Raw genomic sequence first — 24,625 nt, 5'->3', positions numbered from 1 at the left:
CGTGTCTAGTTCCTTTCATAACGTGTCCGTGTCTAGTTCATAACGTGTCCGTATCTAGTTCCTTTCATAACGTGTCCGTGTCTAGTTCCTATCATAACGTGTCCGTGTCTAGTTCATAACGTGTCCGTATCTAGTTCCTTTCATAACGTGTCCGTGTCTAGTTCATAACATGTCCGTGTCTAGTTCATAACGTGTCCGTGTCTAGTTCCTTTCATAACGTGTCCGTGTCTAGTTCCTTTCATAACGTGTCCGTGTCTAGTTCCTTTCATAACGTGTCCGTGTCTAGTTCATAACGTGTCCGTGTCTAGTTCCTTTCATAATGTGTCCGTGTCTAGTTCATAACGTGTCCGTGTCTAGTTCATAACGTGTCCGTGTCTAGTTCCTTTCATAACGTGTCCGTGTCTAGTTCCTTTCATAACGTGTCCGTGTCTAGTTCCTTTCATAACGTGTCCGTGTCTAGTTCATAACGTGTCCGTGTCTAGTTCATAACGTGTCCGTGTCTAGTTCCTTTCATAACGTGTCCGTGTCTAGTTCCTTTCATAACGTGTCCGTGTCTAGTTCATAACGTGTCCGTGTCTAGTTCCTTTCATAACGTGTCCGTGTCTAGTTCATAACGTGTCCATATCTAGTTCCTTTCATAACGTGTCCGTGTCTAGTTCCTTTCATAACGTGTCCGTGTCTAGTTCATAACGTGTCCGTATCTAGTTCCTTTCATAACGTGTCCGTGTCTAGTTCATAACGTGTCCGTGTCTAGTTCATAACGTGTCCGTGTCTAGTTCCTTTCATAACGTGTCCGTGTCTAGTTCCTTTCATAACGTGTCCGTGTCTAGTTCATAACGTGTCCGTATCTAGTTCCTTTCATAACGTGTCCATGTCTAGTTCCTTTCATAACGTGTCCGTGTCTAGTTCATAACGTGTCCGTGTCTAGTTCATAACGTGTCCGTGTCTAGTTCACAACGTGTCCGTGTCTAGTTCATAACGTGTCCGTATCTAGTTCCTTTCATAACGTGTCCGTGTCTAGTTCCTTTCATAACGTGTCCGTGTCTAGTTCCTTTCACAACGTGTCCGTGTCTAGTTCCTTTCATAACGTGTCCGTGTCTAGTTCCTTTCATAACGTGTCCGTGTCTAGTTCATAACGTGTCCGTATCTAGTTCCTTTCATAACGTGTCCGTGTCTAGTTCCTTTCATAACGTGTCCGTGTCTAGTTCATAACGTGTCCGTGTCTAGTTCCTTTCATAACGTGTCTGTGTCTAGTTCCTTTCACAAAGTGTCCGTGTCTAGTTCCTTTCATAACGTGTCCGTGTCTAGTTCCTTTCATAACGTGTCCGTGTCTAGTTCCTTTCATAACGTGTCCGTGTCTAGTTCATAACGTGTCCGTATCTAGTTCCTTTCATAACGTGTCCGTGTCTAGTTCCTTTCATAACGTGTCCGTGTCTAGTTCATAACGTGTCCGTGTCTAGTTCCTTTCATAACGTGTCCGTGTCTAGTTCATAACGTGTCCGTGTCTAGTTCCTTTCATAACGTGTCCGTGTCTAGTTCCTTTCACAACGTGTCCGTGTCTAGTTCCTTTCATAACGTGTCCGTGTCTAGTTCCTTTCATAACGTGTCCGTGTCTAGTTCATAACGTGTCCATATCTAGTTCCTTTCATAACGTGTCCGTGTCTAGTTCCTTTCATAACGTGTCCGTGTCTAGTTCATAACGTGTCCGTATCTAGTTCCTTTCATAACGTGTCCGTGTCTAGTTCCTTTCATAACGTGTCCGTGTCTAGTTCATAACGTGTCCGTGTCTAGTTCCTTTCATAACGTGTCCGTGTCTAGTTCATAACGTGTCCGTGTCTAGTTCATAACGTGTCCGTGTCTAGTTCCTTTCATAACGTGTCCGTATCTAGTTCCTTTCATAACGTGTCCGTGTCTAGTTCCTTTCATAACGTGTCCGTGTCTAGTTCATAACGTGTCCGTGTCTAGTTCATAACGTGTCCGTGTCTAGTTCATAACGTGTCCGTGTCTAGTTCCTTTCATAACGTGTCCGTGTCTAGTTCCTTTCACAACGTGTCCGTGTCTAGTTCCTTTCATAAAGTGTCCGTGTCTAGTTCCTTTCATAACGTGTCCGTGTCTAGTTCCTTTCATAACGTGTCCGTGTCTAGTTCATAACGTGTCCGTATCTAGTTCCTTTCATAACGTGTCCGTGTCTAGTTCCTTTCATAACGTGTCCGTGTCTAGTTCATAACGTGTCCGTGTCTAGTTCCTTTCATAACGTGTCCGTGTCTAGTTCATAACGTGTCCGTGTCTAGTTCATAACGTGTCCGTGTCTAGTTCATAACGTGTCCGTGTCTAGTTCCTTTCATAACGTGTCCGTGTCTAGTTCCTTTCACAACGTGTCCGTGTCTAGTTCCTTTCATAACGTGTCCGTGTCTAGTTCCTTTCATAACGTGTCCGTGTCTAGTTCATAACGTGTCCATATCTAGTTCCTTTCATAACGTGTCCGTGTCTAGTTCCTTTCATAACGTGTCCGTGTCTAGTTCATAACGTGTCCGTGTCTAGTTCATAACGTGTCCGTGTCTAGTTCATAACGTGTCCGTGTCTAGTTCATAACGTGTCCGTGTCTAGTTCCTTTCATAACGTGTCCGTGTCTAGTTCCTTTCATAACGTGTCCGTGTCTAGTTCCTTTCATAACGTGTCCGTGTCTAGTTCATAACGTGTCCGTATCTAGTTCCTTTCATAACGTGTCCGTGTCTAGTTCCTTTCATAACGTGTCCGTGTCTAGTTCCTTTCATAACGTGTCCGTGTCTAGTTCATAACGTGTCCGTATCTAGTTCCTTTCATAACGTGTCCATGTCTAGTTCCTTTCATAACGTGTCCGTGTCTAGTTCATAACGTGTCCGTGTCTAGTTCATAACGTGTCCGTGTCTAGTTCATAACGTGTCCGTGTCTAGTTCCTTTCATAACGTGTCCGTGTCTAGTTCATAACGTGTCCGTATCTAGTTCCTTTCATAACGTGTCCGTGTCTAGTTCCTTTCATAACGTGTCCGTGTCTAGTTCATAACGTGTCCGTATCTAGTTCCTTTCATAACGTGTCCGTGTCTAGTTCATAACATGTCCGTGTCTAGTTCATAACGTGTCCGTGTCTAGTTCCTTTCATAACGTGTCCGTGTCTAGTTCCTTTCATAACGTGTCCGTGTCTAGTTCCTTTCATAACGTGTCCGTGTCTAGTTCATAACGTGTCCGTGTCTAGTTCCTTTCATAACGTGTCCGTGTCTAGTTCATAACGTGTCCGTGTCTAGTTCATAACGTGTCCGTGTCTAGTTCCTTTCATAGCGTGTCCGTGTCTAGTTCCTTTCATAACGTGTCCGTGTCTAGTTCATAACGTGTCCGTGTCTAGTTCCTTTCATAACGTGTCCGTGTCTAGTTCATAACGTGTCCGTATCTAGTTCCTTTCATAACGTGTCCGTGTCTAGTTCATAACGTGTCCGTGTCTAGTTCCTTTCATAACGTGTCCGTGTCTAGTTCCTTTCACAACGTGTACGTGTCTAGTTCCTTTCATAACGTGTCCGTGTCTAGTTCCTTTCATAACGTGTCCGTGTCTAGTTCCTTTCATAACGTGTCCGTGTCTAGTTCATAACGTGTCCGTATCTAGTTCCTTTCATAACGTGTCCGTGTCTAGTTCCTTTCATAACGTGTCCGTGTCTAGTTCATAACGTGTCCGTGTCTAGTTCCTTTCATAACGTGTCCGTGTCTAGTTCATAACGTGTCCGTGTCTAGTTCCTTTCATAACGTGTCCGTGTCTAGTTCATAACGTGTCCGTATCTAGTTCCTTTCATAACGTGTCCGTGTCTAGTTCCTTTCATAACGTGTCCGTGTCTAGTTCATAACGTGTCCGTGTCTAGTTCATAACGTGTCCGTGTCTAGTTCATAACGTGTCCGTGTCTAGTTCCTTTCATAACGTGTCCGTGTCTAGTTCCTTTCACAACGTGTCCGTGTCTAGTTCCTTTCATAACGTGTCCGTGTCTAGTTCCTTTCATAACGTGTCCGTGTCTAGTTCATAACGTGTCCATATCTAGTTCCTTTCATAACGTGTCCGTGTCTAGTTCCTTTCATAACGTGTCCGTGTCTAGTTCATAACGTGTCCGTATCTAGTTCCTTTCATAACGTGTCCGTGTCTAGTTCATAACGTGTCCGTGTCTAGTTCATAACGTGTCCGTGTCTAGTTCCTTTCATAACGTGTCCGTGTCTAGTTCCTTTCACAACGTGTCCGTGTCTAGTTCCTTTCATAACGTGTCCGTGTCTAGTTCCTTTCATAACGTGTCCGTGTCTAGTTCATAACGTGTCCATATCTAGTTCCTTTCATAACGTGTCCGTGTCTAGTTCCTTTCATAACGTGTCCGTGTCTAGTTCATAACGTGTCCGTGTCTAGTTCATAACGTGTCCGTGTCTAGTTCCTTTCATAACGTGTCCGTGTCTAGTTCATAACGTGTCCGTGTCTAGTTCATAACGTGTCCGTGTCTAGTTCCTTTCATAACGTGTCCGTGTCTAGTTCCTTTCATAACGTGTCCGTGTCTAGTTCCTTTCATAACGTGTCCGTGTCTAGTTCATAACGTGTCCGTATCTAGTTCCTTTCATAACGTGTCCGTGTCTAGTTCCTTTCATAACGTGTCCGTGTCTAGTTCCTTTCATAACGTGTCCGTGTCTAGTTCATAACGTGTCCGTATCTAGTTCCTTTCATAACGTGTCCATGTCTAGTTCCTTTCATAACGTGTCCGTGTCTAGTTCATAACGTGTCCGTGTCTAGTTCATAACGTGTCCGTGTCTAGTTCATAACGTGTCCGTGTCTAGTTCCTTTCATAACGTGTCCGTGTCTAGTTCATAACGTGTCCGTATCTAGTTCCTTTCATAACGTGTCCGTGTCTAGTTCCTTTCATAACGTGTCCGTGTCTAGTTCATAACGTGTCCGTATCTAGTTCCTTTCATAACGTGTCCGTGTCTAGTTCATAACATGTCCGTGTCTAGTTCATAACGTGTCCGTGTCTAGTTCCTTTCATAACGTGTCCGTGTCTAGTTCCTTTCATAACGTGTCCGTGTCTAGTTCCTTTCATAACGTGTCCGTGTCTAGTTCATAACGTGTCCGTGTCTAGTTCCTTTCATAACGTGTCCGTGTCTAGTTCATAACGTGTCCGTGTCTAGTTCATAACGTGTCCGTGTCTAGTTCCTTTCATAGCGTGTCCGTGTCTAGTTCCTTTCATAACGTGTCCGTGTCTAGTTCATAACGTGTCCGTGTCTAGTTCCTTTCATAACGTGTCCGTGTCTAGTTCATAACGTGTCCGTATCTAGTTCCTTTCATAACGTGTCCGTGTCTAGTTCATAACGTGTCCGTGTCTAGTTCCTTTCATAACGTGTCCGTGTCTAGTTCCTTTCACAACGTGTCCGTGTCTAGTTCCTTTCATAACGTGTCCGTGTCTAGTTCCTTTCATAACGTGTCCGTGTCTAGTTCCTTTCATAACGTGTCCGTGTCTAGTTCATAACGTGTCCGTATCTAGTTCCTTTCATAACGTGTCCGTGTCTAGTTCCTTTCATAACGTGTCCGTGTCTAGTTCATAACGTGTCCGTGTCTAGTTCCTTTCATAACGTGTCCGTGTCTAGTTCATAACGTGTCCGTGTCTAGTTCCTTTCATAACGTGTCCGTGTCTAGTTCATAACGTGTCCGTATCTAGTTCCTTTCATAACGTGTCCGTGTCTAGTTCCTTTCATAACGTGTCCGTGTCTAGTTCATAACGTGTCCGTGTCTAGTTCATAACGTGTCCGTGTCTAGTTCATAACGTGTCCGTGTCTAGTTCCTTTCATAACGTGTCCGTGTCTAGTTCCTTTCACAACGTGTCCGTGTCTAGTTCCTTTCATAACGTGTCCGTGTCTAGTTCCTTTCATAACGTGTCCGTGTCTAGTTCATAACGTGTCCATATCTAGTTCCTTTCATAACGTGTCCGTGTCTAGTTCCTTTCATAACGTGTCCGTGTCTAGTTCATAACGTGTCCGTATCTAGTTCCTTTCATAACGTGTCCGTGTCTAGTTCATAACGTGTCCGTGTCTAGTTCATAACGTGTCCGTGTCTAGTTCATAACGTGTCCGTGTCTAGTTCCTTTCATAACGTGTCCGTGTCTAGTTCATAACGTGTCCGTGTCTAGTTCCTTTCATAACGTGTCCGTGTCTAGTTCATAACGTGTCCGTGTCTAGTTCCTTTCATAACGTGTCCGTGTCTAGTTCATAACGTGTCCGTATCTAGTTCCTTTCATAACGTGTCCGTGTCTAGTTCCTTTCATAACGTGTCCGTGTCTAGTTCATAACGTGTCCGTGTCTAGTTCATAACGTGTCCGTGTCTAGTTCCTTTCATAACGTGTCCGTGTCTAGTTCCTTTCATAACGTGTCCGTGTCTAGTTCCTTTCATAACGTGTCCGTGTCTAGTTCATAACGTGTCCGTGTCTAGTTCATAACGTGTCCGTGTCTAGTTCCTTTCATAACTTGTCCGTGTCTAGTTCCTTTCACAATGTGTCCGTGTCTAGTTCCTTTCATAACGTGTTCGTGTCTAGTTCCTTTCATAACGTGTCCGTGTCTAGTTCCTTTCATAACGTGTCCGTGTCTAGTTCATAACGTGTCCGTATCTAGTTCCTTTCATAACGTGTCCGTGTCTAGTTCCTTTCATAACGTGTCCGTGTCTAGTTCATAACGTGTCCGTGTCTAGTTCATAACGTGTCCGTGTCTAGTTCATAACGTGTCCGTGTCTAGTTCCTTTCATAACGTGTCCGTGTCTAGTTCCTTTCACAACGTGTCCGTGTCTAGTTCCTTTCATAACGTGTCCGTGTCTAGTTCCTTTCATAACGTGTCCGTGTCTAGTTCATAACGTGTCCATATCTAGTTCCTTTCATAACGTGTCCGTGTCTAGTTCCTTTCATAACGTGTCCGTGTCTAGTTCATAACGTGTCCGTGTCTAGTTCATAACGTGTCCGTGTCTAGTTCATAACGTGTCCGTGTCTAGTTCATAACGTGTCCGTGTCTAGTTCCTTTCATAACGTGTCCGTGTCTAGTTCCTTTCATAACGTGTCCGTGTCTAGTTCCTTTCATAACGTGTCCGTGTCTAGTTCATAACGTGTCCGTATCTAGTTCCTTTCATAACGTGTCCGTGTCTAGTTCCTTTCATAACGTGTCCGTGTCTAGTTCCTTTCATAACGTGTCCGTGTCTAGTTCATAACGTGTCCGTATCTAGTTCCTTTCATAACGTGTCCATGTCTAGTTCCTTTCATAACGTGTCCGTGTCTAGTTCATAACGTGTCCGTGTCTAGTTCATAACGTGTCCGTGTCTAGTTCATAACGTGTCCGTGTCTAGTTCCTTTCATAACGTGTCCGTGTCTAGTTCATAACGTGTCCGTATCTAGTTCCTTTCATAACGTGTCCGTGTCTAGTTCCTTTCATAACGTGTCCGTGTCTAGTTCATAACGTGTCCGTATCTAGTTCCTTTCATAACGTGTCCGTGTCTAGTTCATAACATGTCCGTGTCTAGTTCATAACGTGTCCGTGTCTAGTTCCTTTCATAACGTGTCCGTGTCTAGTTCCTTTCATAACGTGTCCGTGTCTAGTTCCTTTCATAACGTGTCCGTGTCTAGTTCATAACGTGTCCGTGTCTAGTTCCTTTCATAACGTGTCCGTGTCTAGTTCATAACGTGTCCGTGTCTAGTTCATAACGTGTCCGTGTCTAGTTCCTTTCATAGCGTGTCCGTGTCTAGTTCCTTTCATAACGTGTCCGTGTCTAGTTCATAACGTGTCCGTGTCTAGTTCCTTTCATAACGTGTCCGTGTCTAGTTCATAACGTGTCCGTATCTAGTTCCTTTCATAACGTGTCCGTGTCTAGTTCATAACGTGTCCGTGTCTAGTTCCTTTCATAACGTGTCCATGTCTAGTTCCTTTCACAACGTGTACGTGTCTAGTTCCTTTCATAACGTGTCCGTGTCTAGTTCCTTTCATAACGTGTCCGTGTCTAGTTCATAACGTGTCCGTATCTAGTTCCTTTCATAACGTGTCCGTGTCTAGTTCCTTTCATAACGTGTCCGTGTCTAGTTCATAACGTGTCCGTGTCTAGTTCCTTTCATAACGTGTCCGTGTCTAGTTCATAACGTGTCCGTGTCTAGTTCCTTTCATAACGTGTCCGTGTCTAGTTCATAACGTGTCCGTATCTAGTTCCTTTCATAACGTGTCCGTGTCTAGTTCCTTTCATAACGTGTCCGTGTCTAGTTCATAACGTGTCCGTGTCTAGTTCATAACGTGTCCGTGTCTAGTTCATAACGTGTCCGTGTCTAGTTCCTTTCATAACGTGTCCGTGTCTAGTTCCTTTCACAACGTGTCCGTGTCTAGTTCCTTTCATAACGTGTCCGTGTCTAGTTCCTTTCATAACGTGTCCGTGTCTAGTTCATAACGTGTCCATATCTAGTTCCTTTCATAACGTGTCCGTGTCTAGTTCCTTTCATAACGTGTCCGTGTCTAGTTCATAACGTGTCCGTATCTAGTTCCTTTCATAACGTGTCCGTGTCTAGTTCATAACGTGTCCGTGTCTAGTTCATAACGTGTCCGTGTCTAGTTCCTTTCATAACGTGTCCGTGTCTAGTTCCTTTCACAACGTGTCCGTGTCTAGTTCCTTTCATAACGTGTCCGTGTCTAGTTCCTTTCATAACGTGTCCGTGTCTAGTTCATAACGTGTCCATATCTAGTTCCTTTCATAACGTGTCCGTGTCTAGTTCCTTTCATAACGTGTCCGTGTCTAGTTCATAACGTGTCCGTGTCTAGTTCATAACGTGTCCGTGTCTAGTTCCTTTCATAACGTGTCCGTGTCTAGTTCATAACGTGTCCGTGTCTAGTTCATAACGTGTCCGTGTCTAGTTCCTTTCATAACGTGTCCGTGTCTAGTTCCTTTCATAACGTGTCCGTGTCTAGTTCCTTTCATAACGTGTCCGTGTCTAGTTCATAACGTGTCCGTATCTAGTTCCTTTCATAACGTGTCCGTGTCTAGTTCCTTTCATAACGTGTCCGTGTCTAGTTCCTTTCATAACGTGTCCGTGTCTAGTTCATAACGTGTCCGTATCTAGTTCCTTTCATAACGTGTCCATGTCTAGTTCCTTTCATAACGTGTCCGTGTCTAGTTCATAACGTGTCCGTGTCTAGTTCATAACGTGTCCGTGTCTAGTTCATAACGTGTCCGTGTCTAGTTCCTTTCATAACGTGTCCGTGTCTAGTTCATAACGTGTCCGTATCTAGTTCCTTTCATAACGTGTCCGTGTCTAGTTCCTTTCATAACGTGTCCGTGTCTAGTTCATAACGTGTCCGTATCTAGTTCCTTTCATAACGTGTCCGTGTCTAGTTCATAACATGTCCGTGTCTAGTTCATAACGTGTCCGTGTCTAGTTCCTTTCATAACGTGTCCGTGTCTAGTTCCTTTCATAACGTGTCCGTGTCTAGTTCCTTTCATAACGTGTCCGTGTCTAGTTCATAACGTGTCCGTGTCTAGTTCCTTTCATAACGTGTCCGTGTCTAGTTCATAACGTGTCCGTGTCTAGTTCATAACGTGTCCGTGTCTAGTTCCTTTCATAGCGTGTCCGTGTCTAGTTCCTTTCATAACGTGTCCGTGTCTAGTTCATAACGTGTCCGTGTCTAGTTCCTTTCATAACGTGTCCGTGTCTAGTTCATAACGTGTCCGTATCTAGTTCCTTTCATAACGTGTCCGTGTCTAGTTCATAACGTGTCCGTGTCTAGTTCCTTTCATAACGTGTCCGTGTCTAGTTCCTTTCACAACGTGTCCGTGTCTAGTTCCTTTCATAACGTGTCCGTGTCTAGTTCCTTTCATAACGTGTCCGTGTCTAGTTCCTTTCATAACGTGTCCGTGTCTAGTTCATAACGTGTCCGTATCTAGTTCCTTTCATAACGTGTCCGTGTCTAGTTCCTTTCATAACGTGTCCGTGTCTAGTTCATAACGTGTCCGTGTCTAGTTCCTTTCATAACGTGTCCGTGTCTAGTTCATAACGTGTCCGTGTCTAGTTCCTTTCATAACGTGTCCGTGTCTAGTTCATAACGTGTCCGTATCTAGTTCCTTTCATAACGTGTCCGTGTCTAGTTCCTTTCATAACGTGTCCGTGTCTAGTTCATAACGTGTCCGTGTCTAGTTCATAACGTGTCCGTGTCTAGTTCATAACGTGTCCGTGTCTAGTTCCTTTCATAACGTGTCCGTGTCTAGTTCCTTTCACAACGTGTCCGTGTCTAGTTCCTTTCATAACGTGTCCGTGTCTAGTTCCTTTCATAACGTGTCCGTGTCTAGTTCATAACGTGTCCATATCTAGTTCCTTTCATAACGTGTCCGTGTCTAGTTCCTTTCATAACGTGTCCGTGTCTAGTTCATAACGTGTCCGTATCTAGTTCCTTTCATAACGTGTCCGTGTCTAGTTCATAACGTGTCCGTGTCTAGTTCATAACGTGTCCGTGTCTAGTTCATAACGTGTCCGTGTCTAGTTCCTTTCATAACGTGTCCGTGTCTAGTTCATAACGTGTCCGTGTCTAGTTCCTTTCATAACGTGTCCGTGTCTAGTTCATAACGTGTCCGTGTCTAGTTCCTTTCATAACGTGTCCGTGTCTAGTTCATAACGTGTCCGTATCTAGTTCCTTTCATAACGTGTCCGTGTCTAGTTCCTTTCATAACGTGTCCGTGTCTAGTTCATAACGTGTCCGTGTCTAGTTCATAACGTGTCCGTGTCTAGTTCCTTTCATAACGTGTCCGTGTCTAGTTCCTTTCATAACGTGTCCGTGTCTAGTTCCTTTCATAACGTGTCCGTGTCTAGTTCATAACGTGTCCGTGTCTAGTTCATAACGTGTCCGTGTCTAGTTCCTTTCATAACGTGTCCGTGTCTAGTTCCTTTCACAACGTGTCCGTGTCTAGTTCCTTTCATAACGTGTTCGTGTCTAGTTCCTTTCATAACGTGTCCGTGTCTAGTTCCTTTCATAACGTGTCCGTGTCTAGTTCATAACGTGTCCGTATCTAGTTCCTTTCATAACGTGTCCGTGTCTAGTTCCTTTCATAACGTGTCCGTGTCTAGTTCATAACGTGTCCGTGTCTAGTTCATAACGTGTCCGTGTCTAGTTCATAACGTGTCCGTGTCTAGTTCCTTTCATAACGTGTCCGTGTCTAGTTCCTTTCACAACGTGTCCGTGTCTAGTTCCTTTCATAACGTGTCCGTGTCTAGTTCCTTTCATAACGTGTCCGTGTCTAGTTCATAACGTGTCCATATCTAGTTCCTTTCATAACGTGTCCGTGTCTAGTTCCTTTCATAACGTGTCCGTGTCTAGTTCATAACGTGTCCGTATCTAGTTCCTTTCATAACGTGTCCGTGTCTAGTTCATAACGTGTCCGTGTCTAGTTCATAACGTGTCCGTGTCTAGTTCCTTTCATAACGTGTCCGTGTCTAGTTCATAACGTGTCCGTATCTAGTTCCTTTCATAACGTGTCCATGTCTAGTTCCTTTCATAACGTGTCCGTGTCTAGTTCATAACGTGTCCGTGTCTAGTTCATAACGTGTCCGTGTCTAGTTCATAACGTGTCCGTGTCTAGTTCCTTTCATAACGTGTCAGTGTCTAGTTCATAACGTGTCCGTATCTAGTTCCTTTCATAACGTGTCCGTGTCTAGTTCCTTTCATAACGTGTCCGTGTCTAGTTCCTTTCATAACGTGTCCGTGTCTAGTTCATAACGTGTCCGTGTCTAGTTCATAACGTGTCCGTGTCTAGTTCATAACGTGTCCGTGTCTAGTTCATAACGTGTCCGTGTCTAGTTCCTTTCATAACGTGTCCGTGTCTAGTTCCTTTCATAACGTGTCCGTGTCTAGTTCATAACGTGTCCGTATCTAGTTCCTTTCATAACGTGTCCGTGTCTAGTTCCTTTCATAACGTGTCCGTGTCTAGTTCCTTTCATAACGTGTCCGTGTCTAGTTCATAACGTGTCCGTATCTAGTTCCTTTCATAACGTGTCCGTGTCTAGTTCCTTTCATAACGTGTCCGTGTCTAGTTCATAACGTGTCCGTGTCTAGTTCATAACGTGTCCGTGTCTAGTTCATAACGTGTCCGTGTCTAGTTCCTTTCATAACGTGTCCGTGTCTAGTTCATAACGTGTCCGTATCTAGTTCCTTTCATAACGTGTCCGTGTCTAGTTCCTTTCATAACGTGTCCGTGTCTAGTTCCTTTCATAACGTGTCCGTGTCTAGTTCATAACGTGTCCGTATCTAGTTCCTTTCATAACGTGTCCATGTCTAGTTCCTTTCATAACGTGTCCGTGTCTAGTTCATAACGTGTCCGTGTCTAGTTCATAACGTGTCCGTGTCTAGTTCATAACGTGTCCGTGTCTAGTTCATAACGTGTCCGTATCTAGTTCCTTTCATAACGTGTCCGTGTCTAGTTCCTTTCATAACGTGTCCGTGTCTAGTTCATAACGTGTCCGTATCTAGTTCCTTTCATAACGTGTCCGTGTCTAGTTCATAACATGTCCGTGTCTAGTTCATAACGTGTCCGTGTCTAGTTCCTTTCATAACGTGTCCGTGTCTAGTTCCTTTCATAACGTGTCCGTGTCTAGTTCATAACGTGTCCGTGTCTAGTTCATAACGTGTCCGTGTCTAGTTCATAACGTGTCCGTGTCTAGTTCATAACGTGTCCGTGTCTAGTTCCTTTCATAACGTGTCCGTGTCTAGTTCCTTTCATAACGTGTCCGTGTCTAGTTCATAACGTGTCCGTATCTAGTTCCTTTCATAACGTGTCCGTGTCTAGTTCCTTTCATAACGTGTCCGTGTCTAGTTCCTTTCATAACGTGTCCGTGTCTAGTTCATAACGTGTCCGTATCTAGTTCCTTTCATAACGTGTCCATGTCTAGTTCCTTTCATAACGTGTCCGTGTCTAGTTCATAACGTGTCCGTGTCTAGTTCATAACGTGTCCGTGTCTAGTTCCTTTCATAACGTGTCCGTGTCTAGTTCATAACGTGTCCGTATCTAGTTCCTTTCATAACGTGTCCGTGTCTAGTTCCTATCATAACGTGTCCGTGTCTAGTTCATAACGTGTCCGTATCTAGTTCCTTTCATAACGTGTCCGTGTCTAGTTCATAACATGTCCGTGTCTAGTTCATAACGTGTCCGTGTCTAGTTCCTTTCATAACGTGTCCGTGTCTAGTTCCTTTCATAACGTGTCCGTGTCTAGTTCCTTTCATAACGTGTCCGTGTCTAGTTCATAACGTGTCCGTGTCTAGTTCCTTTCATAACGTGTCCGTGTCTAGTTCATAACGTGTCCGTGTCTAGTTCATAACGTGTCCGTGTCTAGTTCCTTTCATAACGTGTCCGTGTCTAGTTCCTTTCATAACGTGTCCGTGTCTAGTTCATAACGTGTCCGTGTCTAGTTCCTTTCATAACGTGTCCGTGTCTAGTTCCTTTCATAACGTGTCCGTGTCTAGTTCATAACGTGTCCGTGTCTAGTTCATAACGTGTCCGTGTCTAGTTCCTTTCATAACGTGTCCGTGTCTAGTTCCTTTCATAACGTGTCCGTGTCTAGTTCATAACGTGTCCGTGTCTAGTTCCTTTCATAACGTGTCCGTGTCTAGTTCATAACGTGTCCATATCTAGTTCCTTTCATAACGTGTCCGTGTCTAGTTCCTTTCATAACGTGTCCGTGTCTAGTTCATAACGTGTCCGTATCTAGTTCCTTTCATAACGTGTCCGTGTCTAGTTCATAACGTGTCCGTGTCTAGTTCCTTTCATAACGTGTCCGTGTCTAGTTCCTTTCATAACGTGTCCGTGTCTAGTTCATAACGTGTCCGTATCTAGTTCCTTTCATAACGTGTCCATGTCTAGTTCCTTTCATAACGTGTCCATGTCTAGTTCATAACGTGTCCGTGTCTAGTTCATAACGTGTCCGTGTCTAGTTCACAACGTGTCCGTGTCTAGTTCATAACGTGTCCGTATCTAGTTCCTTTCATAACGTGTCCGTGTCTAGTTCCTTTCATAACGTGTCCGTGTCTAGTTCCTTTCACAACGTGTCCGTGTCTAGTTCCTTTCATAACGTGTCCGTGTCTAGTTCCTTTCATAACGTGTCCGTGTCTAGTTCATAACGTGTCCGTATCTAGTTCCTTTCATAACGTGTCCGTGTCTAGTTCCTTTCATAACGTGTCCGTGTCTAGTTCATAACGTGTCCGTGTCTAGTTCCTTTCATAACGTGTCTGTGTCTAGTTCCTTTCACAAAGTGTCCGTGTCTAGTTCCTTTCATAACGTGTCCGTGTCTAGTTCCTTTCATAACGTGTCCGTGTCTAGTTCCTTTCATAACGTGTCCGTGTCTAGTTCATAACGTGTCCGTGTCTAGTTCATAACGTGTCCGTGTCTAGTTCATAACGTGTCCGTGTCTAGTTCCTTTCATAACGTGTCAGTGTCTAGTTCATAACGTGTCCGTATCTAGTTCCTTTCATAACGTGTCCGTGTCTAGTTCCTTTCATAACGTGTCCGTGTCTAGTTCCTTTCATAACGTGTCCGTGTCTAGTTCATAACGTGTCCGTATCTAGTTCCTTTCATAACGTGTCCATGTCTAGTTCCTTTCATAACGTGTCCGTGTCTAGTTCATAACGTGTCCGTGTCTAGTTCATAACGTGTCCGTGTCTAGTTCATAACGTGTCCGTGTCTAGTTCATAACGTGTCCGTATCTAGTTCCTTTCATAACGTGTCCGTGTCTAGTTCCTTTCATAACGTGTCCGTGTCTAGTTCATAACGTGTCCGTATCTAGTTCCTTTCATAACGTGTCCGTGTCTAGTTCATAACATGTCCGTGTCTAGTTCATAACGTGTCCGTGTCTAGTTCCTTTCATAACGTGTCCGTGTCTAGTTCCTTTCATAACGTGTCCGTGTCTAGTTCATAACGTGTCCGTGTCTAGTTCATAACGTGTCCGTGTCTAGTTCATAACGTGTCCGTGTCTAGTTCATAACGTGTCCGTGTCTAGTTCCTTTCATAACGTGTCCGTGTCTAGTTCCTTTCATAACGTGTCCGTGTCTAGTTCATAACGTGTCCGTATCTAGTTCCTTTCATAACGTGTCCGTGTCTAGTTCCTTTCATAACGTGTCCGTGTCTAGTTCCTTTCATAACGTGTCCGTGTCTAGTTCATAACGTGTCCGTATCTAGTTCCTTTCATAACGTGTCCATGTCTAGTTCCTTTCATAACGTGTCCGTGTCTAGTTCATAACGTGTCCGTGTCTAGTTCATAACGTGTCCGTGTCTAGTTCCTTTCATAACGTGTCCGTGTCTAGTTCATAACGTGTCCGTATCTAGTTCCTTTCATAACGTGTCCGTGTCTAGTTCCTATCATAACGTGTCCGTGTCTAGTTCATAACGTGTCCGTATCTAGTTCCTTTCATAACGTGTCCGTGTCTAGTTCATAACATGTCCGTGTCTAGTTCATAACGTGTCCGTGTCTAGTTCCTTTCATAACGTGTCCGTGTCTAGTTCCTTTCATAACGTGTCCGTGTCTAGTTCCTTTCATAACGTGTCCGTGTCTAGTTCATAACGTGTCCGTGTCTAGTTCCTTTCATAATGTGTCCGTGTCTAGTTCATAACGTGTCCGTGTCTAGTTCATAACGTGTCCGTGTCTAGTTCCTTTCATAACGTGTCCGTGTCTAGTTCCTTTCATAACGTGTCCGTGTCTAGTTCATAACGTGTCCGTGTCTAGTTCCTTTCATAACGTGTCCGTGTCTAGTTCCTTTCATAACGTGTCCGTGTCTAGTTCATAACGTGTCCGTGTCTAGTTCATAACGTGTCCGTGTCTAGTTCCTTTCATAACGTGTCCGTGTCTAGTTCCTTTCATAACGTGTCCGTGTCTAGTTCATAACGTGTCCGTGTCTAGTTCCTTTCATAACGTGTCCGTGTCTAGTTCATAACGTGTCCATATCTAGTTCCTTTCATAACGTGTCCGTGTCTAGTTCCTTTCATAACGTGTCCGTGTCTAGTTCATAACGTGTCCGTATCTAGTTCCTTTCATAACGTGTCCGTGTCTAGTTCATAACGTGTCCGTGTCTAGTTCCTTTCATAACGTGTCCGTGTCTAGTTCCTTTCATAACGTGTCCGTGTCTAGTTCATAACGTGTCCGTATCTAGTTCCTTTCATAACGTGTCCATGTCTAGTTCCTTTCATAACGTGTCCGTGTCTAGTTCATAACGTGTCCGTGTCTAGTTCATAACGTGTCCGTGTCTAGTTCACAACGTGTCCGTGTCTAGTTCATAACGTGTCCGTATCTAGTTCCTTTCATAACGTGTCCGTGTCTAGTTCCTTTCATAACGTGTCCGTGTCTAGTTCCTTTCATAACGTGTCCGTGTCTAGTTCCTTTCATAACGTGTCCGTGTCTAGTTCCTTTCATAACGTGTCCGTGTCTAGTTCATAACGTGTCCGTATCTAGTTCCTTTCATAACGTGTCCGTGTCTAGTTCCTTTCATAACGTGTCCGTGTCTAGTTCATAACGTGTCCGTGTCTAGTTCCTTTCATAACGTGTCCGTGTCTAGTTCCTTTCACAAAGTGTCCGTGTCTAGTTCCTTTCATAACGTGTCCGTGTCTAGTTCCTTTCATAACGTGTCCGTGTCTAGTTCCTTTCATAACGTGTCCGTGTCTAGTTCATAACGTGTCCGTATCTAGTTCCTTTCATAACGTGTCCGTGTCTAGTTCCTTTCATAACGTGTCCGTGTCTAGTTCATAACGTGTCCGTGTCTAGTTCCTTTCATAACGTGTCCGTGTCTAGTTCATAACGTGTCCGTGTCTAGTTCCTTTCATAACGTGTCCGTGTCTAGTTCCTTTCACAACGTGTCCGTGTCTAGTTCCTTTCATAACGTGTCCGTGTCTAGTTCCTTTCATAACGTGTCCGTGTCTAGTTCATAACGTGTCCATATCTAGTTCCTTTCATAACGTGTCCGTGTCTAGTTCCTTTCATAACGTGTCCGTGTCTAGTTCATAACGTGTCCGTATCTAGTTCCTTTCATAACGTGTCCGTGTCTAGTTCCTTTCATAACGTGTCCGTGTCTAGTTCATAACGTGTCCGTATCTAGTTCCTTTCATAACGTGTCCGTGTCTAGTTCCTTTCATAACGTGTCCGTGTCTAGTTCATAACGTGTCCGTATCTAGTTCCTTTCATAACGTGTCCGTGTCTAGTTCATAACGTGTCCGTGTCTAGTTCATAACGTGTCCGTGTCTAGTTCCTTTCATAACGTGTCCGTGTCTAGTTCATAACGTGTCCGTATCTAGTTCCTTTCATAACGTGTCCATGTCTAGTTCCTTTCATAACGTGTCCGTGTCTAGTTCATAACGTGTCCGTGTCTAGTTCATAACGTGTCCGTGTCTAGTTCATAACGTGTCCGTGTCTAGTTCCTTTCATAACGTGTCAGTGTCTAGTTCATAACGTGTCCGTATCTAGTTCCTTTCATAACGTGTCCGTGTCTAGTTCCTTTCATAACGTGTCCGTGTCTAGTTCCTTTCATAACGTGTCCGTGTCTAGTTCATAACGTGTCCGTGTCTAGTTCATAACGTGTCCGTGTCTAGTTCATAACGTGTCCGTGTCTAGTTCATAACGTGTCCGTGTCTAGTTCCTTTCATAACGTGTCCGTGTCTAGTTCCTTTCATAACGTGTCCGTGTCTAGTTCATAACGTGTCCGTATCTAGTTCCTTTCATAACGTGTCCGTGTCTAGTTCCTTTCATAACGTGTCCGTGTCTAGTTCCTTTCATAACGTGTCCGTGTCTAGTTCATAACGTGTCCGTATCTAGTTCCTTTCATAACGTGTCCATGTCTAGTTCCTTTCATAACGTGTCCGTGTCTAGTTCATAACGTGTCCGTGTCTAGTTCATAACGTGTCCGTGTCTAGTTCATAACGTGTCCGTGTCTAGTTCCTTTCATAACGTGTCAGTGTCTAGTTCATAACGTGTCCGTATCTAGTTCCTTTCATAACGTGTCCGTGTCTAGTTCCTTTCATAACGTGTCCGTGTCTAGTTCCTTTCATAACGTGTCCGTGTCTAGTTCATAACGTGTCCGTATCTAGTTCCTTTCATAACGTGTCCGTGTCTAGTTCCTTTCATAACGTGTCCGTGTCTAGTTCATAACGTGTCCGTGTCTAGTTCATAACGTGTCCGTGTCTAGTTCATAACGTGTCCGTGTCTAGTTCATAACGTGTCCGTATCTAGTTCCTTTCATAACGTGTCCGTGTCTAGTTCCTTTCATAACGTGTCCGTGTCTAGTTCATAACGTGTCCGTATCTAGTTCCTTTCATAACGTGTCCGTGTCTAGTTCATAACATGTCCGTGTCTAGTTCATAACGTGTCCGTGTCTAGTTCCTTTCATAACGTGTCCGTGTCTAGTTCCTTTCATAACGTGTCCGTGTCTAGTTCATAACGTGTCCGTGTCTAGTTCATAACGTGTCCGTGTCTAGTTCATAACGTGTCCGTGTCTAGTTCATAACGTGTCCGTGTCTAGTTCCTTTCATAACGTGTCCGTGTCTAGTTCCTTTCATAACGTGTCCGTGTCTAGTTCATAACGTGTCCGTATCTAGTTCCTTTCATAACGTGTCCGTGTCTAGTTCCTTTCATAACGTGTCCGTGTCTAGTTCCTTTCATAACGTGTCCGTGTCTAGTTCATAACGTGTCCGTATCTAGTTCCTTTCATAACGTGTCCATGTCTAGTTCCTTTCATAACGTGTCCGTGTCTAGTTCATAACGTGTCCGTGTCTAGTTCATAACGTGTCCGTGTCTAGTTCCTTTCATAACGTGTCCGTGTCTAGTTCATAACGTGTCCGTGTCTAGTTCCTTTCATAACGTGTCCGTGTCTAGTTCCTTTCATAACGTGTCCGTGTCTAGTTCATAACGTGTCCGTGTCTAGTTCCTTTCATAACGTGTCCGTGTCTAGTTCATAACGTGTCCGTGTCTAGTTCATAACGTGTCCGTGTCTAGTTCCTTTCATAACGTGTCCGTGTCTAGTTCCTTTCATAACGTGTCCGTGTCTAGTTCATAACGTGTCCGTGTCTAGTTCCTTTCATAACGTGTCCGTGTCTAGTTCCTTTCATAACGTGTCCGTGTCTAGTTCATAACGTGTCCGTGTCTAGTTCATAACGTGTCCGTGTCTAGTTCCTTTCATAACGTGTCCGTGTCTAGTTCCTTTCATAACGTGTCCGTGTCTAGTTCATAACGTGTCCGTGTCTAGTTCCTTTCATAACGTGTCCGTGTCTAGTTCATAACGTGTCCATATCTAGTTCCTTTCATAACGTGTCCGTGTCTAGTTCCTTTCATAACGTGTCCGTGTCTAGTTCATAACGTGTCCGTATCTAGTTCCTTTCATAACGTGTCCGTGTCTAGTTCATAACGTGTCCGTGTCTAGTTCCTTTCATAACGTGTCCGTGTCTAGTTCCTTTCATAACGTGTCCGTGTCTAGTTCATAACGTGTCCGTATCTAGTTCCTTTCATAACGTGTCCATGTCTAGTTCCTTTCATAACGTGTCCGTGTCTAGTTCATAACGTGTCCGTGTCTAGTTCATAACGTGTCCGTGTCTAGTTCACAACGTGTCCGTGTCTAGTTCATAACGTGTCCGTATCTAGTTCCTTTCATAACGTGTCCGTGTCTAGTTCCTTTCATAACGTGTCCGTGTCTAGTTCCTTTCACAACGTGTCCGTGTCTAGTTCCTTTCATAACGTGTCCGTGTCTAGTTCCTTTCATAACGTGTCCGTGTCTAGTTCATAACGTGTCCGTATCTAGTTCCTTTCATAACGTGTCCGTGTCTAGTTCCTTTCATAACGTGTCCGTGTCTAGTTCATAACGTGTCCGTGTCTAGTTCCTTTCATAACGTGTCCGTGTCTAGTTCCTTTCACAAAGTGTCCGTGTCTAGTTCCTTTCATAACGTGTCCGTGTCTAGTTCCTTTCATAACGTGTCCGTGTCTAGTTCCTTTCATAACGTGTCCGTGTCTAGTTCATAACGTGTCCGTATCTAGTTCCTTTCATAACGTGTCCGTGTCTAGTTCCTTTCATAACGTGTCCGTGTCTAGTTCATAACGTGTCCGTGTCTAGTTCCTTTCATAACGTGTCCGTGTCTAGTTCATAACGTGTCCGTGTCTAGTTCCTTTCATAACGTGTCCGTGTCTAGTTCCTTTCACAACGTGTCCGTGTCTAGTTCCTTTCATAACGTGTCCGTGTCTAGTTCCTTTCATAACGTGTCCGTGTCTAGTTCATAACGTGTCCATATCTAGTTCCTTTCATAACGTGTCCGTGTCTAGTTCCTTTCATAACGTGTCCGTGTCTAGTTCATAACGTGTCCGTATCTAGTTCCTTTCATAACGTGTCCGTGTCTAGTTCCTTTCATAACGTGTCCGTGTCTAGTTCATAACGTGTCCGTGTCTAGTTCCTTTCATAACGTGTCCGTGTCTAGTTCATAACGTGTCCGTGTCTAGTTCATAACGTGTCCGTGTCTAGTTCCTTTCATAACGTGTCCGTATCTAGTTCCTTTCATAACGTGTCCGTGTCTAGTTCCTTTCATAACGTGTCCGTGTCTAGTTCATAACGTGTCCGTGTCTAGTTCATAACGTGTCCGTGTCTAGTTCATAACGTGTCCGTGTCTAGTTCCTTTCATAACGTGTCCGTGTCTAGTTCCTTTCACAACGTGTCCGTGTCTAGTTCCTTTCATAAAGTGTCCGTGTCTAGTTCCTTTCATAACGTGTCCGTGTCTAGTTCCTTTCATAACGTGTCCGTGTCTAGTTCATAACGTGTCCGTATCTAGTTCCTTTCATAACGTGTCCGTGTCTAGTTCCTTTCATAACGTGTCCGTGTCTAGTTCATAACGTGTCCGTGTCTAGTTCCTTTCATAACGTGTCCGTGTCTAGTTCATAACGTGTCCGTGTCTAGTTCATAACGTGTCCGTGTCTAGTTCATAACGTGTCCGTGTCTAGTTCCTTTCATAACGTGTCCGTGTCTAGTTCCTTTCACAACGTGTCCGTGTCTAGTTCCTTTCATAACGTGTCCGTGTCTAGTTCCTTTCATAACGTGTCCGTGTCTAGTTCATAACGTGTCCGTATCTAGTTCCTTTCATAACGTGTCCGTGTCTAGTTCCTTTCATAACGTGTCCGTGTCTAGTTCATAACGTGTCCGTGTCTAGTTCATAACGTGTCCGTGTCTAGTTCCTTTCATAACGTGTCCGTGTCTAGTTCATAACGTGTCCGTGTCTAGTTCATAACGTGTCCGTGTCTAGTTCCTTTCATAACGTGTCCGTGTCTAGTTCCTTTCATAACGTGTCCGTGTCTAGTTCCTTTCATAACGTGTCCGTGTCTAGTTCATAACGTGTCCGTATCTAGTTCCTTTCATAACGTGTCCGTGTCTAGTTCCTTTCATAACGTGTCCGTGTCTAGTTCCTTTCATAACGTGTCCGTGTCTAGTTCATAACGTGTCCGTATCTAGTTCCTTTCATAACGTGTCCATGTCTAGTTCCTTTCATAACGTGTCCGTGTCTAGTTCATAACGTGTCCGTGTCTAGTTCATAACGTGTCCGTGTCTAGTTCATAACGTGTCCGTGTCTAGTTCCTTTCATAACGTGTCCGTGTCTAGTTCATAACGTGTCCGTATCTAGTTCCTTTCATAACGTGTCCGTGTCTAGTTCCTTTCATAACGTGTCCGTGTCTAGTTCATAACGTGTCCGTATCTAGTTCCTTTCATAACGTGTCCGTGTCTAGTTCATAACATGTCCGTGTCTAGTTCATAACGTGTCCGTGTCTAGTTCCTTTCATAACGTGTCCGTGTCTAGTTCCTTTCATAACGTGTCCGTGTCTAGTTCCTTTCATAACGTGTCCGTGTCTAGTTCATAACGTGTCCGTGTCTAGTTCCTTTCATAACGTGTCCGTGTCTAGTTCATAACGTGTCCGTGTCTAGTTCATAACGTGTCCGTGTCTAGTTCCTTTCATAACGTGTCCGTGTCTAGTTCCTTTCATAACGTGTCCGTGTCTAGTTCATAACGTGTCCGTGTCTAGTTCCTTTCATAACGTGTCCGTGTCTAGTTCATAACGTGTCCGTATCTAGTTCCTTTCATAACGTGTCCGTGTCTAGTTCCTTTCATAACGTGTCCGTGTCTAGTTCATAACGTGTCCGTGTCTAGTTCATAACGTGTCCGTGTCTAGTTCATAACGTGTCCGTGTCTAGTTCCTTTCATAACGTGTCCGTGTCTAGTTCATAACGTGTCCGTGTCTAGTTCATAACGTGTCCGTATCTAGTTCCTTTCATAACGTGTCTGTGTCTAGTTCATAACATGTCCGTGTCTAGTTCATAATGTGTCCGTGTCTAGTTCCTTTCACAACGTGTCCGTGTCTAGTTCCTTTCATAACGTGTCCGTGTCTAGTTCATAACGTGTCCGTATCTAGTTCCTTTCATAACGTGTCCGTGTCTAGTTCCTTTCATAACGTGTCCGTGTCTAGTTCCTTTCATAACGTGTCCGTGTCTAGTTCATAACGTGTCCGTATCTAGTTCCTTTCATAACGTGTCCATGTCTAGTTCCTTTCATAACGTGTCCGTGTCTAGTTCATAACGTGTCCGTGTCTAGTTCATAACGTGTCCGTGTCTAGTTCATAACGTGTCCGTGTCTAGTTCCTTTCATAAAGTGTCCGTGTCTAGTTCATAACGTGTCCGTATCTAGTTCCTTTCATAACGTGTCCGTGTCTAGTTCCTTTCATAACGTGTCCGTGTCTAGTTCATAACGTGTCCGTATCTAGTTCCTTTCATAACGTGTCCGTGTCTAGTTCATAACATGTCCGTGTCTAGTTCATAACGTGTCCGTGTCTAGTTCCTTTCATAACGTGTCCGTGTCTAGTTCCTTTCATAACGTGTCCGTGTCTAGTTCCTTTCATAACGTGTCCGTGTCTAGTTCATAACGTGTCCGTGTCTAGTTCCTTTCATAACGTGTCCGTGTCTAGTTCATAACGTGTCCGTGTCTAGTTCATAACGTGTCTGTGTCTAGTTCCTTTCATAACGTGTCCGTGTCTAGTTCCTTTCACAACGTGTCCGTGTCTAGTTCCTTTCATAACGTGTCCGTGTCTAGTTCCTTTCATAACGTGTCCGTGTCTAGTTCCTTTCATAACGTGTCCGTGTCTAGTTCATAACGTGTCCATATCTAGTTCCTTTCATAACGTGTCCGTGTCTAGTTCCTTTCATAACGTGTCCGTGTCTAATTCATAACGTGTCCGTATCTAGTTCCTTTCATAACGTGTCCGTGTCTAGTTCATAACATGTCCGTGTCTAGTTCATAACGTGTCCGTGTCTAGTTCCTTTCATAACGTGTCCGTGTCTAGTTCCTTTCATAACGTGTCCGTGTCTAGTTCATAACGTGTCCGTGTCTAGTTCCTTTCATAACGTGTCCGTGTCTAGTTCATAACGTGTCCGTGTCTAGTTCCTTTCATAACGTGTCCGTGTCTAGTTCCTTTCATAACGTGTCCGTGTCTAGTTCATATTGTGTCCGTGTCTAGTTCATAACGTGTCCGTGTCTAGTTCATAACGTGTCCGTGTCTAGTTCATAACGTGTCCGTGTCTAGTTCCTTTCATAACGTGTCCGTGTCTAGTTCATAACGTGTCCGTGTCTAGTTCATAACGTGTCCGTATCTAGTTCCTTTCATAACATGTCTGTGTCTAGTTCATAACATGTCCGTGTCTAGTTCATAACGTGTCCGTGTCTAGTTCCTTTCATAACGTGTCCGTGTCTAGTTCATAACGTGTCCGTGTCTAGTTCATAACGTGTCCGTGTCTAGTTCATAACGTGTCCGTGTCTAGTTCCTTTCATAACGTGTCCGTGTCTAGTTCATTTCATAACGTGTCCGTGTCTAGTTCATAACGTGTCCGTATCTAGTTCCTTTCATAACGTGTCCATGTCTAGTTCCTTTCATAACGTGTCCGTGTCTAGTTCATAACGTGTCCGTGTCTAGTTCATAACGTGTCCGTGTCTAGTTCACAACGTGTCCGTGTCTAGTTCCTTTCATAACGTGTCCGTGTCTAGTTCATAACGTGTCCGTATCTAGTTCCTTTCATAACGTGTCCGTGTCTAGTTCCTTTCATAACGTGTCCGTGTCTAGTTCATAACGTGTCCGTATCTAGTTCCTTTCATAACGTGTCCGTGTCTAGTTCATAACATGTCCGTGTCTAGTTCATAACGTGTCCGTGTCTAGTTCCTTTCATAACGTGTCCGTGTCTAGTTCCTTTCATAACGTGTCCGTGTCTAGTTCCTTTCATAACGTGTCCGTGTCTAGTTCATAACGTGTCCGTGTCTAGTTCCTTTCATAACGTGTCCGTGTCTAGTTCATAACGTGTCCGTGTCTAGTGCCTTTCATAACGTGTCCGTGTCTAGTTCCTTTCATAACGTGTCCGTGTCTAGTTCCTTTCATAACGTGTCCGTGTCTAGTTCATAACGTGTCCATATCTAGTTCCTTTCATAACGTTTCCGTGTCTAGTTCCTTTCATAACGTGTCCGTGTCTAGTTCATAATGTGTCCGTGTCTAGTTCATAACGTGTCCGTGTCTAGTTCATAACGTGTCCGTGTCTAGTTCCTTTCATA

This window comes from Salmo salar, chromosome 15 (genome assembly GCF_965601325.2).
Source record: "Salmo salar chromosome 15, fSalSal1, whole genome shotgun sequence".
Classification (NCBI taxonomy): domain Eukaryota; kingdom Metazoa; phylum Chordata; class Actinopteri; order Salmoniformes; family Salmonidae; genus Salmo; species Salmo salar.
The sequence above is the reverse complement of the archived record's forward strand: the minus strand, read 5'-3'. Positions refer to the sequence as shown.